Raw genomic sequence first — 18,495 nt, 5'->3', positions numbered from 1 at the left:
ATACACTAAAAAATTAAATGTACACCAAAATACACATTAGAAACTGAAATGCACACCAAAATACAATCAGAAATGGAAATGTGCACCAAAATACCCCAAAACGGAAATGTACACTGAAATACACTCATAACCCCGAAATGTACACGGAAATAAACATTTTTAAAAACCATATAATACACTTGGACAATCGAAGAAAGGAAACAGTGTAATATACCTACATGTTTATCGACAAAAACCACCAATAGAACAAATTCACCAAAGCCCCAAATAAAGCAAATGCTGTTCAGTTTGAATATGGGGTACCATCACTGGAATGTGGGTGAAAATGATATTATCGTGAACAAGAACCAAGAAGTGTATCATCCCCATTTGAGCAACCTTCTGCACCCAACCGGTTGAAAGACTATAATAAATAGTGTGCGAACTAGAAGCGGATGCTGCAGAATCAGAGCCAATGCAAGCAGAGGCTGCATGCTTGAGCAAAGGAAAATGAAGGCAGCCTTGATGGCCTGTGTGACCCTAATGACACACAAAATTAATGAGATCTATCAACACAGTCACACTTAATAATTATGCAATAGGTGGCATATGGTCAAGAATATAAGAAGGTGGCGATAAGACAGAATAGTAATTATAGGAAAGATAGATGTAAGTAAAAAGTGCGGCAGTCTATGTTTTTGTCCTTTCATACTCAGACCAATCCGACTACAGTGACGGCGATGAGATAGATGAACCTCAACTGGCACAGTCCTGAGAATTGCTAGGCCTTACGAGGAGCTGAATAGTGTATTAGAATTGGATTTTAGAAAGCTGTTTGTGTGAGATACCAAATTAGGAGCTTGAGCAGTTGTTAATGGCAGTTTATTCCAAGTCCCTGTTGCATGTGGAAGGAAGCTAAACTTAAAACAGTTTTTTTGTTGTTGTTGCTGACTTCAGTATGAACGTCTGCCTGTAATTTACCTTAGTTTGGCGATATGCTAGTGGTAAGCATCTGTCCGTGGGTATGTCCACTTGGTTGCTCACTATGACATGGTCATCTGGGCCTTGGTTCACCTGGATTCAAGTGATTCCCACTGGAAATGTCCCAACATTGTACTGATGCTGCTAGTATTTCTGTATCTGTTTATGGCGCATCTGTTGGCACTATGAAGCATCTCTATCATTATTGATCAGATCTTTTTTATATGGGTTCCATACAGTTGAGTAATCAAGTCCATTAAACACAACTAAAATATTACAGTTATCTCTGATCACTTTAGGTATTTGTGTATATCGTTGAGTAACATAAATTACATCAGTATTTTTATGCCTGCCTCGAGAAAATATCCGAGGTGGATCTGTTTGTTTGTCCAGCATTATGTCGTCGTATACTACGAGATTATTAATAAATCCATCTACTTCATCTACGGACGGTGCTTCATCTTCATCAATATTGATGATAAAATTAACAATGTCACCATCTTTATTCAACAATCTTGCGTTTTCATTAACATCTTTAAGTACATCGTAACATCTCTGATCATCAACTGACGGAGCTACTCAATAAAACTTGTCCCACTTGAGCCATCTCATTATAAGATTAAGTAGTAATTATGTTTTATCTGATCCTGATGGATCTATTATAATCATTCTGATAGAATTCGGTAATGCTGAAATATGTTTTACTGGCTCTTGTTTTCGTGTCGCTGAGAAATCAATGACATCCATGTTGTAGAAATATTATAAATATACATGAATTTATATTGCTTACGTTGTAGAGTTAAAACTCCAACCACTGATTTAGCCACGGTTACAACAAAAAATGGACAAATAGCATAATGTGGAAAATGTGCAATATGTAACAGAATTTTTTGTCTTCATTTTTACCTAAAATTCAACATAAGGATGGTGGTGATATTACTACATTAATGTCAAAATTTCCAGGAACTCCTTGGGCTAAATACTCAGGAGAAAAACATCTTCCTGGGTATAATTATTGTGGTCCTGGTACCCGACTTGATATCCGACTTGATAAACAAGATCAACCAACACTTGGAGAGTATCCTATAAATGATATTGATAAAGCGTGTCATATTCATGATGTTGCATATAAAAGCAATGATTTACAAAAAAAGACATATTGCAGATGTGGAATTAATTCATGCATTAAATTCCATAAAAGATTTTTTTAAAGAAAAATTAGCTAAATTGGCAATACAATCTGCGATGAAACGTAAACTATTGTTCGGAGCTGGTAATTAATCAACCAATTATTAAAATAATGGAATCGATTTATTATAGTCCTAGGCGATATTGGAAGGGTAGAGCAGGAATTAGTAAGCTTTCTGCTGAAAAATGGTTAGCACGACAGGCAATATGGCAAATTTATCCACCACCTCCTAAAAAAATTCAGCATGCACATTTTCATGTCAGCACTCCTAATGAAGTTCATCAGGCTGATTTTTTTTTTACCACACGATACTATCAAAATTGGTAGACATCAATCACTTACATACAAATACGCATTGATTGTCGTTGACGTTGCAAGTAGATATAAAGAAGCAGAACCATTATCAACTAAAACAAGTGCTGAAGTTGTATCTGCTTTTGAACGAATTTATCAACGAGGACCCTTGCGATTTCAACTATTACAGGTTGATCCTGGCAAAGAATGTCTTGGTGTAGTATCATCTCTGATGAAAAAACATGACGTCAAAATCAGACGAGGACATACCGCAATTCATCGTGATCAGGCAATTGTTGAACGATTTAATCAAATACTTGCTGAACGGTTATTTGGATATCAATGTGCAAAGGAAATAATTCAGAAAGATATAAGATCTCGCGAAACGGTTGCAAGATTACCAGGTGTGATAAATGCATTACATAATTAAATTACTCAAACAACTGCCATGAAACCCATTAATGCGACTAAAAAAAAAACATATACCAATACAACATGACTTTTCAAAACAACCAGTATTAAGTAATGTTACTGTAATATATTTATATGAACCTGGCGAACATGAAGGCGGTAAAAAAAAGCGACAGATCCTATTTGGAGTATTACGACACATACAATTTCTAGCGTGGTAAGATCTACGGGTAGACCTGCAATCTACAGACTAGATTCATCTGCTCCTCAACGTGGATTCGTACGCGAGCAATTACAATTAATTCCTAAAGACACACAATTACCAACGCATTCAATTTTGTAAATTAGCACCTCGACGACGATTACATTCAAGACAGGTAAGCATTACATTTTCGCGTGTATGACCAATACTACTATCTTTTCTATCTACCGTAAATTCTCTTGGATTATTATTTGAATACTGCCACAACATTGCTGTGTTACAGCTCGCACAATGATTATTTTGCTGTTGTTTTAATATCATTATAAGTTCACCATTAAGATCAAAGTCACGCTTTTTTTTGTCACACTGTTTATAGCTAACTTCTTAATATATCATTGTCAATAACATCGCTATTACCAGTAGTTTTTGTGAAGTCTATGACAATTCTCCGCAACTGAGATATTCTTCTGACTCGAGACACTGCGAGATAAACTAAATTTGACCATTCGATACGATCATCGACGATCCAAACATTTGTATCAGAGATGGTTAATCCTTGTGATGAATGAATTGTCATTGCGTATCGTAGCGTCCACGGGCATTTGTTCATGATTAGTGCGCTCTCAACAACATTGACAGGAACTAAAACAATATCATTTAATATAAGATTTTGTTTTCTGACGATCCTGGTATATCAACGTCGATATTCTGGCTTCGCGTATCAACCGGGCGATAACACAATGGTACGGGTAGATTTGAAATTTTTTCTTTGTTAACATAAATAATTGTTGTTGAAGTGTATCACGAACTATCTTTCTACTTGCAACTATTAAGTCATTTAGTCTCCATAAATTCCAAAAATTAATAGGAGTTCCTGAAATTATATCACGCATTATTTCACACTTACCTTTATTCGGTTGTCGTCTGATTAATTTCTTACGCTCTCTTAATTCTGGTTAAAGCGCTCTATGATCATCGGTTATATCTTCATAATAATGTACAAAGTTTTTCAACCATTCGTGTGGAGACAATCCGAAGAAAGGTGAGGGTTGACCATGATCGCTGCACATTATTACAGCAGTATTTTTGTCAATAACCAATCAAGAAATGTTTTAATGCTTCTGACGACACTGGACATATTTCACCCCAAACGAAAATCTTTGGAATGTATTCTTTGCCCATTCAATCAGGAATCCATTATCTCCCTTCCATCGAAAGAATTTCTGATAAGTACATGATTTAATATTTCTTTCTCTCATTTCTCTTACGAGACTGTGTGTAAGGGTTAAAACGACCATATCAAAATTCCGAAATAGTTCAATCACACTTTTTGGGGGTTGGGAGCACAAAACAGATCCCCCCATTTCCAAAAAAAATAATTAAAAGTGTTGTTATATGTTTGTGTATCCCCCAAAGGATTGTATGTTTGTATATTTTATTATAGGATTTTGATCAAACATTTTCAAATTTAGAATTTTTGATGGGGTATTTGTATCCCTAGTGTGAACTATAGGGTTGTTCATTCGACTCTGGGTTTCAGTCCCCAATGTCGGAGTTCCTTCCCCTTTTTGTTTGGTGATCTTTGCCAGAGATCTCCTTAGTCTCGTGTATACTATATGTGTTATTGTGTGTGTGCTGTATATTTTTATGTTGAGATGGCAGACATTATCAAAATATTACAAGTTGTCTTATCATATAGTTATAGTTTTAGTTATTTGGAAATTATTTCCAATTTATTGAGGTTTGTTTGGATTTTTAAATAGTTTGATTTAACCTACAGAGAAAGTTTAAATTTTGTCGAGAGAACGGTGTAATATTTAGTTTAAAAAAGAAACTTATTGTTTTAGATAAGTGATAATTATGTGTCGTTTTCTCCTTATATCATAAGTACTTCAGACTGAGAGGCTATATCTGACTAAGGATCCACATTTTTCTTTATTTGTTAATGTTTCTCCTTTTGCAGAATATAGTCTACTCATTTATTTATGGAAAGGTTATAAAATTTTTAAAAGTATATTTTTCTTTCTCTTCTTGTTATTGTGTTAGTCCCTACAGGTTAGTATGGGTGGGTACTTATTTATTGTGAGCTTTTTTTTTACTCCGCTTGTTCAATCACACGAGTTGTTTTACCAGAACCCCAGGCCCATCAACATAAACTGTTTTATGTCTAGCTACATGATCATACACTGACGGTGCAGATGACAATTTTGATATTTGATTATTTTTGTAATAAATACCTTTGCTTTCTACGTCGGCGGATTCAGAATAATCGAGTATATTTTCTGTTTTATTCTCCAATCGCCCCATGATGCATAAGTGCCGATATTCAATTTTTCCAACAATCCTAAATATTTTTTTTTTATATAAAACGAATCCGTAGCGACTCTGACAGCAAACAGAAATTCTATTTATCATCGATAATAGATTTAACGAAACGTACGTGAGCATTGAAGATCTTAAATGAGTAAACTGCGGTGACTCACCATCAATATAACTCACAATTGTACCTAATTTAGTTCCGTCCGATAAGTTAACAATACTTCGGCTTATAAACGTAGGTTTTTTTTCTTTGTATCAGCAATTATAAAATCTAACTCAGCGTCGTCTATAATCAATCTTAATCCTCTTTGGTACATTTACCGATTATTTTTCTGCCGAGATCTTTTGCGATTTTATTTTCGTAATCGGTTATATCAGGATTTTCATCATGAAAATATTTCTTTTGTTGTGGTAACCAAACTCCTTTCTGCAGACGATATGATATAATTGATTCACTTACTGTCAGAAATATCAGTATTTTACATCGAGCATATATCGTAATAATACTGTTGGTGCCCACATTTATTTCTGAAAAATGTTTGCCAAACCAGACATAACAAATCGGATGAAGATCTTCGGCAAACTTAAATGACTCGATGGAAGGGAATCCAGTCAGGTCAAAATCTGGTAATGGTCCGTTTATCGATACACTGGTCATCTCGTGTGTGGGATGACCAAATCGCTCAAAATACTTAGAACACTCTCCCATACCAAGAAAACTTCCAGGATAACATGCAACTAAATCAACTGATATAAGATCTTTATGATCGTATTTACTATTCCACAATCCATCGTGTCCGTATTCGACACAATTCGATATTATATCATTGAGAAAATCCAATCGTGTTGGTTTGCACGAATTTGTTTTATCTAGCAAAATGAACAGCAACTACGGAACAGTAAAACAATTACTCAGTAATTGTTCAGCATCGTCGGTATATTTCAACGCAAGATGTTTCATTTCTTCGTGGAAAGAATCTGTACGATAAATAACGCCATTAGGTCGTACAAACTGATCATAGTTTCCATCATCAGAACTTTGAAATAACCATACTGATACAGGATCGTTTTTACTTATTTCGTTAATAAAATCAAATATATCATCGTTATAAAATTTAACAGTTCGATTTCGTGGAAATATTGTTACTGCATTAGTCCACACATGCGCAATATGATCAATAATTTCAATCGAAGCTCCTTTTGATTTATATTTTCATTCGTACAAAATCTCTACAGTTGTCGTTTTTACTTTTATTGGAAATTTTAGTTTCTTTTCTAGCTAAGCGACATCTTCGACAGACCCTCCGGTATCTTTAACGATTTCTCGCTACTCATTTATTAGTTTACGTCTTTTATCAGTTAGACCGTTTCCACGAGTCGAAACGGTACAATGTTCCGTTTCTCGTTCGGCTACGCAATTTAGATTTGAAAATTTCAATTTAAATTATTAACACTGAGTTTATCATTCATCGGATATAACGCGCAGATAACCGCGGTTACAAGATACGCTCGCTCATAATTCGCTTTCACAATACCAGTCAACATTCCTGTTTAGGAATTTTTTACTCAGCATGGCAGTTTTGTCACCATGAAGGACAGGATTATGTTTGTCACGGATACTCCAAGTATTATTGTCTGTTTCTGCTAACGCAACAAAATCTATTTTGCAAAGATATTTTCGCTTGTCGAGATAATTAATGAACGTTGTCGCTAGTTTGTCGGTCATCGTAGCGTCGGCACCTTTGGTCTTGCGTATAATTTTGAACTTTGACCATATATGAGATGCACCACCTTTGCTAAATTCTTTCTTCGCGTCAAGAATTTTATTATTCAAAGTTGTATTCGTCGGATCAACCAGAGCTTTTATCAGTAAGTCAGGGGATCTTCTGTCAAGGATAAATTAACCTTCAGAACGCTTAATCATACATAATCGCACAAATTCGTTCATATTATAATTAAGACATTATATATATATATATATATATATATATATATATATATATATATATATATATATATAGGGGCCCCGAGTGGCCGAGTGGTCTAAAGCGCTCTCCGTTACGGATCACTGCCATCTCACCTCTGTCTGCGTAGGTTCGAGTCTCGGATTCGGCCAATGTGGGTATGTGAGAAAGCTTGCCAGTAGCTTCTCGAGGGTCGGTGGTTCTTTCCGGGGATTTCCTGGGTTCTTCCTCCACCATTAATACTGGCCGCCATGTATAGCCTATCTTGTGCTGAAAAATGGCGTTAAACCCTACAACAACAACAACAACATATATATATATATATATATATATATATATATATATATATATATATATATATATATATATATATATATATATATATATATATATATATATATATATATATATATATATATATATATAATGATTGAAACAAAGAATATATGCGAGTGGCTAATGATATGTTCTACGACTCCTTGTAACGAAGCCTGCATAAACGAATTATGCAGATACCATTTACAAAGCGTTCGTAGTGGAAGTCTAGGACCAAAACTGTCTTTAAAATGTGGTTGTGTGTGCAATGTGGTTGTAAAAAAATACAGAAAAAGAATAACACCAACAATAATGACAAAGTCATAAAAAGTGCAAATGATTATCTAGCAAGATTTTCAAAGTAATGATTTAGACAAATAATCAATTAAACAAATGATATTATATATAAATGGACCAAAAACAATTTGTCAAACACCCAATCATCAAAAATTACGAAGCAAATGGTGATGGTGTTATCAAACACTGTCGACTAAAAAAAACAGATACTTATATCATTAATAATGGTTATCACATATTCGGTACCGGGTAAAAATATGCCTTTGTCATAAATTTATTTACGAATGTTTCCAGGGGTTGATCGAAGACGGTCTTGTGATCGATCAGATTGACTCTAATCCCAAAAATAACTCTTTATATAATTTGCGACCAGTTACACAAAGCCAAAATTGTAAATCCGGTAATACTGGTAAATGTAAAATAATTACATACAGGGCGGTTAAATCTATAAAGCAGAGATTGGCGAAGAAATGATATTTCAATCAATGATAGCAGCTCGCAAATATTTTGATATTTGCATGCCTTCGGTACATTCTGTCGCAGAAAATGTAACCAAATCGGCGTTTCCAAAACATATAAACAAAAAATAACTTTTCAGCATTGTTAAAGAGATATAACTGTCAAGCAATGCTATCTCCGGTAGAGTAATTAAAGAGTTATCTCGATTATATTACTAACTCTTTATTTATTTATTTTTTTGTAATCATTAATTAATTAATTAATTAATTATGATAAAACAGTCATTTTATCAATCTAAGGTCTTTATCATTAATAACTGTATTCATTTATCGAGTAATGATTAAACAGATTAGAAACAAAATATAATTATAATGATTGTCAATAGTTGCATTAGAGAAAAACCTATACCAGGTTGTAAAATTACCTAGTAAAGAATAAATGATTATTTAACGACGGTATCATTTAACGATAAATACTATCCAGGATTTTCAAAGAATTATATATATATATATATATATATGTTTTTTCACTTCTGTCGTGGTGAAAGTCCGACAATTACTATAATAATTATATAATTTTTGGGACTTTTCCCAGTCACAAGAATATCGAGATAGAATTTTTTTTTTTAAACTGATACCTCTATAAAATTTCAGTATTATTAAAGAGAGATAAGTCTTGTCTCTTTGGCAGAGTAATTCAGTAGTTACCTCCCTTATTGATGTTAATTACCTGAAACAGAGAGGTAACTCTGTAGTATATCTTTCTCCGTAGATCGTATTAATTTTTGTCATCGTAATTAATTCATTAATAAAATGTTTCTCTTACCTCTGTTTACTCTCCGAATTCAGCTCCAGTCTGACTGGGGATAGAGAAATTCTGGCTTCCTTTTATAGTCAAACATTTTGGGAAAGCCCATCATTCTAGAACATTCTAGAGAATCATGTGATTGAGTTATTCTGGAAAATCTGTCTGGGAAAACCCATCATTCTAGAATACTTTGGACTATAAAAGGAAGCCAGAATTTCTCTATCCCCAGTCAGACTGCAGCTGAATTCGGAGAGTGAACAGAGGTAAGTAAAACATTTATTCAGTAGTGTTGATTTTGTGTTTGTGCAATATTACACAATTGTATTATATCGTCTTGATTGAGGAATATAATTTAAATATATATTTTATAATATATATAATAAAATTAATTTTGAAAATACTAATGCTATTATTTCTGCAATTAAAAAATTAATACATGACGATACAAAAATTCAACTTCATCCTGAGAAAATAATTTCTGATTTTGAATCATCACAAAATCGTAAATTTGAAGGTATCCATACACTATCAGCAGAATGTAAATTGATTAAACCCATCCATCAAATTATGTTACAATCTTTATCAACAGTGAAAGATACAGAAGTGGAGAAATTCGTCCCACTTTCGATCGCAATTGAAAACATTAGATCAAAATTATCTAGTGAATACGAAACAAAAAAGATTATAAATACACGCGTCAGACAGCTGAAAAAGAGTATATCAGATCCTGAAAGCGAAAACGCTGTCACTTATGAAAGCAAGAGAAAAACTGAATGTAGTGATGAAAATGAACGTTTTGACTAGTAATTAGCGAAAATCAGTATAAAAAAATATTATGCTATAATATATTTTTTATGCTGATTTTCCAAGGTTTTGGTGAAGTTTATCAAATTGCAGATATTGAAGGGTGAAAACCCCAGCGATTCTCTAAATGATTTATCGATAAATCTATAAATCGATACATTTTTCTTTGTCTGCTTAAAAAACAACTGAAATCAGATATATTTAAGTATTTAAAATAACAAAATTATTTTGGGCTGTGTTTTATGCAAATTTATCGATTCATCGATAAATCATTTAGAGAATCGCTGAGATTTTCATCCTATCAAATTATAAAATCTGACTGAATTTAGTTATTTTTTAGTATCATATACCAATTAAAATGATAAAATCTGACTGATTTTCATTATTTATATGAAATCTGAGCGAGAATCAGTAAAAGAAAATCTGTTATAATATATTATTTTTATGTTTTAGAATATACCAATCACAGATTTTTTTATTCAGAGTTAGACAATATTTTTTTTAAGCCTATCAAATTTAATACAGGAATGTGCATAATTCAGAATCTGATTTCTATCACACGTGATCATAGAAATATGTTTTCGCCGCAGTTCATCTAATTGTTCCTGCGTTAACAAAAAGTCTTCGCTGCCGTGTTCATCAATAACTATATTAACACTAAATTGTTCTGTGTTGACTGGAGACTGTGTCATTATTGTTCTGATGGCGTTTTCAAGTACATCCTCCTTGTCGTGTATGAAAACTCTCACATCTTGGTACATTGTACAAAATACCTCTTGACTTTAATTAATTGTAAATCACTCTACAAAAAATATCCCATTAACATTTTACATACATATTTATATTCAAATTTTTATTTCTTAAATCAATTATGTGTCCGGATTGGTTTGTAAGTTTGAAATTTATTCTTCATACTAACGCATTATGACATCGTAGATAAACAGGATCGATAGGATCTTGTACAATCAAATATCCAGGAGATACTTGCGGTGTAAAAGTATAAAGAATATATCCCTGCTGAGCTTGATTGGATTTTTCAAGATCTATTTGATAAATGCCATCAATTACATCTCATACAAGATTGACTGCAATAGTTGAAGTTATATTAAAGATTCCTGGTGAAACATGACGACCTTCACCATATGGACTATTGTTATTTCTTAGAAGAGATGCTGGTGGCGCTGAAGAAATTCTCCATGATTCAACGATTTTAGGAAAGTTTTCTTTGATAATATCGTTAAGTCTTCTTTTAAGATCATCAGTTTCAAATCCTTGTAGTACAAATTTTAAGAAATTCGCTTCAGGTATTTAATAGTGATTAAATATAACTGCCTGATACTTGTTATATTTTTAAATATCCTATATCAAAAGTACTAGGATTTATTATCTCAATAGTAACTCGATTTGCAAATTCAAGATCTGATACAATTTGATTTAAATGTTGTATCGTTTCAGTAATTTTCTTTCTTAGATCGTTGTTAGGATACTCGAGGATATAATTTTTTTAAAAATAATTGCACTAATGTTGTGCACATAGTTATATATTCGTTTTTAATTTATCAGCCAATGATCTGAAATCTCTTTCATAAACAAAATCATCGGAAGTTTTTTCATCAAATCTATTATTGAAAACGGTGTATTAGGAAATATTTTAACATCAGAAAGTTTAATACGAGTATCTGTATAAAGACGCCACGGATATCCATCTCGATATTCTGGAGTTGTTATAATTATTTTCTCATTTGTTAGAAATTCATTTAAATTTGGTTCTAGTGGTCCATGATACTCTGGTGAAATTTCAGGACAACCTAAAACAGATCTAACTGATGACTTATAAATATCTACAACGTAATCTGGAGAACATATTTCAATTGTAGCCGATAATGTTGGTTCGTGAACTGTTATAGCTATTTCTGCTTCTCTTCCGCTTATACATTTAATTCTGCACTGAAATTCATCATTGATTTGTTCAATCTGATAATTTCCTGTAGGAATAGAAACAACTAACCAGTCGTGGGTTCCATCTGGTTTTTTATTTGCAAATACAACCGAATTATTCGCCTGTAATCCACCAAATTATTTTGATCTGATATTTGGCCAGCTGTAATATACTCGTAATTGTGCAAGCGCTATTTCTTTCACTAGAATTGCAGTTGGAAAGTTAACACTAAATTCTGGATTAGTTGAGCTCACTGATATCATCGTAGTTTTTGATGGATGTCAGTGGAGTTGACATTCTTTTATAAATCTTGATTTTCTAAATCAATCACAGTCATTGCTTCTTTGTAGATTTTGATCATATCCGTGAACTCACAATCTGATATATTTCCATCACTAAGACTTGTTGATAATAACGAGTATAATTTGGAGTATGCTAAAGTCGCTGTGTGTAATATTATTATATAATCATGCAATTTTGTATTTGTGCATTTACATATTTTTTTTTGTGCAATGATATTAAGAATACCGGCAATCATTTTCGCAGCTGATACACAAATTGTCACAACTGCTGGTGCCATTACAAGTGATGGTGTTATTGCTGATAATAATACCGGTTGCAGCAATAACAGCAGACCCTAATTTGAATTTTTTTACGTAGCTTTAACAATTTTTCAGTCATATCGCTACGATGTCTGCAATGTGGCAGTTTATAGTGATGTCTAGCACTGGGGCATCATGCTGCAGACGTGTAGCATGATGTCTCACCCAGTCACATTATCCTGACACCGGGCCGACCAGTCCTAACACTAATCTCTTAATGCTGAGCGCCAAGCGAGGCAGCTGTTAGTGCTATTTTTGTAAGTCTTTGGTATGACTCGGCCGGGAATCGAACCCACGACCTCCCGCATCCGAGGCGGACGCTCTAACCACTAGGACACCGGAGCGGTTCCCTGAATAGACAAGTATATCAACAATAACTACACGTCTGCGATATTTCTTTACTTTTACTATATACGATATTTTTTAATTTTGTTTGCCATTCACGTGCTTGATTGTATCTATAATGTTGTGCTGCAACATCACGTTGAACGTTGATCGGAACACTCATTGTATTTTAATTAGGTGGGAATTTAGCCACTAATTCAAGGCACCAATAATAAATCAAGCCGAGTATTTTCCCTCTCAGATTCCACAGTAAATGTTACCTCGTCGTTTTGATCTAACAGGACTAACATAGATCCAAGAGATCCAATCGGTGAATAACGCCATGAAATCGTGGTAGATATTAAGAATGTTACAACAACAAGCCCTGAAAACCTGTATATACCGGTAACTTCAGCGCGAGGTTTAATGGATTTATTGACTGGTGACCATAATGCTTGGTCAGACGCTACTGTATATACCATGTTCATAATCTGCTTGTGGGAATATTTAATCAGTTTTTAACGATATCAGAAATTCCACTTATAACATCTATTTTTTTTATTTATTTTTTTTGGATCTTTTCATAGCTGTCTTAATATCGCCTAGTTCTGTGTTAATATCAACAAGTTTCACGTCAACAGTCGACGGTGTGCCAAAAATATCGTCTGCAATTTTATAAAGTTTTTGAAAATTTCTACAAGTGTTCATAAACATATTTACGTGAACGTCATACTCGGCCCGCAGCGTGGATAATTTAGTATCTACTGTATTATAGTTATTGTCTAAATATATTTTTGTTGCAACATCTTCATCAGATGTTGGATCTCTTAAAACAACTGTTTTATTTCCGTTCATGGTGAGTTCACCTGTCATTGTATCGCCGGTGGTCCGCAAACGATTAGCAACACTTTTTGCAATTTCATCTCTAATAGCTTCAATTGATATATTTGAATCTCTGATTTTACCGTCAATAGTAAATACCAGAATGTAATCCGCAGTAGCATCAAGAACTCTATGAACTATGTCATTCCACTTAATGTTACTAGTCTTTAGAACACCATGTTTATCCTGAAAAACAACGACCTCATCTCGATCAACTCCAGAGAGGTTCATAAAATCGGCAAGTTCATCTTTAGTTGTGTAATTTGACAAATTATTGTCATCTTTCTATTCTTGCCCTTAGTGGTACCACTAAGAGAAGATCCTCCGTAAATATCAACCATTATATTTTAAGATCTGTTTAAAACGACGCTGTTAATTTTATACTCGTGCACGCCTTTATGAGGTGGTAATGTTGATAAAGATATAGCATTGAGTACATTAATTACTTCACAGCCACATATCTTTGGATCTGTCATTGTTTGTGTTGGTAATGTTGAATACCAGACTGGAATGATTTTTATTGTATTTGTATATTTTAAAAAATTCAATTGGTGGTGCCACCCCATACGAATCAAAATAAACAATTCCACGTGAATCAATTGCGTATGCAACCCAGTGAGTTCCTGGACCAGAACTTTTATCAAGGTTAATAATTCCTGTTTCAAAATTGTTTGGTTGTTTTGGTAATTGATCACGCATAAAAACACCTCGAAATTTGTTATATTTAATTGTTTTAGCAGCATGGAGTGTTTTGAACGCTATCTGTAGTCACTGTTAACCATGATAACAATGATTTACCACCTGAATCCATAAAAGAAAGTAATTTTTGTTCTTCGGCAATTGATGGAGTCATTACTGGCATCCACAGTGAGATTTTTCCTATTTGTTGTTGTTGAGTTTAATTATAGTGGCGTGCGCACAATTGTGCATGTGCCACTTTTTCTGACTGCACCGCAGCCTGCTAGTTGTTCCTGGGGAAGGGAATGGTGCCACCTTCCCCAGGCTTTAATGGATTCAAGGAACCCTGATAGTTTGGCCTCAATCTGTGGGTCCATAAAGGTCCCTTACAGTTAAATCGTTGGCTGTCATTAGTGGGAAGGAGAGCTCGGGAACGGTCCTGCTTGCTTTACATCGCTGGTTTCTTGTTGCATTTGCCTGGTGTTTCTTGCGAAAAAAAATTTTCCATTTTTTTTTTCTTTTTCCAAATGTTCTAAAAAAAAAGGGGGGGGGGGAATGTTCTATGCTGTTCATAGAGGTTCTTAGCAGAAATCATGTATAAAGAGAGATTTTCAAGGTTATTATGGTATTACTAGTCGAGGTGTTTAGGGTGTGCTTCCTACGTTATGTTATTTATAAGTTTTTAGATATTGCCTCTTTAAGTTATTTATTTATTAATGTTTTTAGAGATTGAATGTTATTTATACTTTATTTAGCAAGAGACCGGAGTCCTAGCCGATTACACGGTTCGTTAAGGACATCTAGGACCGGAGTCGTAGCAGATTACTCGGTTCGTTAAGGACCTCTAGTACATCCCATTTTGAGGTTTCCTTAGTGTTTTATAGGTGCTTCGTAAGTGAATTATTTATTAATACTTTTATAAAATTGAATGATATGTTATGGGTTTTTATGGGGTGGCTTCTAAATTTATTTAGCTAGTTACTGGGTCTTTTGGTTTTGTGGGGATAGTAATTATATTTTGTTCCTAAGTCCTGCTAAGTCTATGAATCTATTTATATTTTTATATGCTGATTGTTTATTTTTATTAGAGTCCATAAGTAACTCTGGGTATGTGTGTGGTGATCCAATCTCTTTTTGGTTTTTGATAAATATTTTCCGAGCGGGTTGATATTTTGGGCATATATTGAATACATGGTGTAGATTTTCGGTGGTGTGGCAGTTAAAGCAGTTGATGGTTGCTGGTTTGGGTCCTATAAACCTTCCAAAACTGCTTGCTAGGTTAGTTTTTCCAGTTATTATCCTGTTTATGGTTTTCTGTTCTAAATAGGTACCCTTAGGTAGCTATATGTTCCTATCTACGGTTTTTGGGTTTCATGGTGCTTTTTACATTTTGTGGAGGAGTTCCAAAAATCTTGCCATGTTTGATCTATATATATTTGTGCGAAGCTTAATGCTTCTGTAGAGCTATAGTTAAACTTGATAGAGTTTTGATCTCCTAGCTTGATTTGTGCAACTTTGCTGTTTCGTTGCCAGAGATTCCAATGTGCGACGGGATCCACATGAGCTCGACTAATTGATGTGCTGTGGTGATATCGTCGATTACTTGGCATGCTCTGTCGAGGAATTGTTATCTAGAGTGTGTATTGCGATTTTGGATCGATTTGATAACGCTTAGGGAATCGCTTATAATGACTGCTTTAGGTATTGATATATTTTACTATATTTACTTTTCCATCATCAGCAGCACCAGCGCCCCGCCCAATTGTGTCGTTGTCATTGCCTTTTCATCAATCATATATATAGTGCTATCAAACAATATCATAATTTCATTGTTAACAAAACCAACACGTATATTTTCACCATATGGCGTATCAGCTGCAACATTTGTTACAAGTTCCCCTTCTATTTCGATAAATGCTTCAGCGGGTAAGAAATATCTGCTTGTATCCTGAACTTGGAATTCGATTCATCTACACTGATTTGGTGGTCTTGCTTCATAAGAATAAAATTGATAATCATGTATCGATTCATCTTTGAGAATCAACTCGTCCATGTCGAATGCCGGATCAGATATACGTTTAAACATTTTATTATATTTATCATCGTCTAAAACGAAGACCACTTCCTGCTATTAAATTTGCTGTTATATTTCTTTCTGCTTAACCAGCCAACTCTGATAGTTTTTTTTATTTGTGGCTTAATTTATTATTTTACTGACATTTGCAGGCATGACTTCAGTGCTAGGTAATTTTACTGGTGGTTGTGGTTTTCTTCGTACTAGTCGACCTAATCTTTCTTTGATCGATGAAAATGCTTTACCTGCAAGATTACCAATAGCGCCGATGCCTTTATCACGAACAGCCTCAATAGCTTTCATTCCTAGCTGATTTGCAATCAGTATTGCTTTTGGAACTATCTTTTTGAATATACCCATAACAACATCACCGAGTCCATCTCCATAAATCACTTTGTAAGTTGGTAATGGTGAGTTTACTACCCTGACTATTACAGGTCCACGTTAAGCAGTGTGTACAAATCATTTTTAAATTACATACTGATTAATTAGTTGTCTTTTAAGTCGCTGTGATAATCATCAGCAATTTCACCAATGAGAGAACAATAAACATTGATGTCCATAATACCTCCAGTAAATAATCTTTGACAAATATCAGAGATTTCGTTAATTATTTCTGGAGAATTATTTCCAGCACATTTTCCTCCAATCAGAATTTCTAATCTATCTACGTCAGAAAGAATATTGTTAGGACAAGCAATATGACCGCTTCCTCCTGGAATGGCTGAGTAAAAACCCATTCCAGTAGCACTGGGAGGTGTGTCAGTTTCTACATCATAAAATTCTTCTTCAGAAGGTTTCTCTAACGAATCAAAAATATCTTTTTGTCTTTTTACTTCACGCTTAAAATCAAGAAAATGCGAGTCATTATCTTTTACAGGTTAATTAGCAGATGTGGAATATATATCTTTAATCCAATCAGCTTCAGTCTTCCAAGAATCAATATATCTTCGTATTACATACTTGTCTATTTGAGTATATCCTAGCGCAGTAATTTTTACTAATTCATCGTATCTTGAATTCAACATAATTTTAAAACTTTGAGACGTAAATTTATTTTTAATATCAATTATTTCTAACTGTTTTTGTTTAGTAGAATGTGGTTGTTTTTGTTGTGGCAGAGGAATTCGTGACACTGGAGATTGTGGTCGTTTTTGTTGTCGTTCTATTTGTTGCTGCGGCAGAGGAAGTCGAAACGAAGGTTCTTGCTGGGGAGGTTGTGGTGGGGAAGGTTTTTGTTGAGAAAGTTGTTCCCTTGTATTATCATAAAATTCTTTTTATTTCATAAAAAAAACTTTCATATTTTATACCCACTTAATGAAATTAGCATCGTTCACAGTAGCATATTTTGGTTTTAAAAATCTACTTTTATCAAAAACAGCATCAAGCGTCAGCCAGGGCAAATCTTTCTCTTTAATTTCTTTAAGTTGTTCAATAACACCTTCCCTAAATATTTTAATCAATGCAACATTTTCTACTTTAGGCTTGGGTGCAAGATCTTATTTGATTTTACTAATACCTTCAAGTATTTCTTCACCTTTGTCAGTAGGATAAGTAGGCTGAGCAGCAACTATTGTGGGTGGAAGTTCTTTTAAAAGTTTTTTTGTTTTCTTCATAGTTTTAGCAGTCTGTTCTAACGTTGGACAAAGACTTTCAGTAACTGCTGCAGCTTTTTCAGTTACTTATGTAATAGGTTGAAATACCTGTTTTTTATCTCGACAAATTCTACCTGAGATTCTTGACGTTCTTGAAGTTTTCGTCTAACAGAATCACAAGCAGGAAGAATTTTTTATATTGCTTCTAATCTTTTTCGAGCTAATCTAGCTGTATAAGACTCCGTACCTGGTGTCATTTATTGATATAAATAATGATTTAATTACAGCAACGGGGAGGGTGCAACCTTCATGAAACGCCCGGTGGGTAAACAAAAACACACAAATGTCGACAAAAGATAAAGTAAAAGGCAACTAATCCA

The sequence above is a fragment of the Sinohyriopsis cumingii genome, chromosome 1 (assembly GCF_028554795.1).
Source record: "Sinohyriopsis cumingii isolate HCF-2022 chromosome 1, ASM2855479v2, whole genome shotgun sequence".
Lineage (NCBI taxonomy): Eukaryota > Metazoa > Mollusca > Bivalvia > Unionida > Unionidae > Sinohyriopsis > Sinohyriopsis cumingii.
This window is presented reverse-complemented; position numbering follows the sequence as displayed.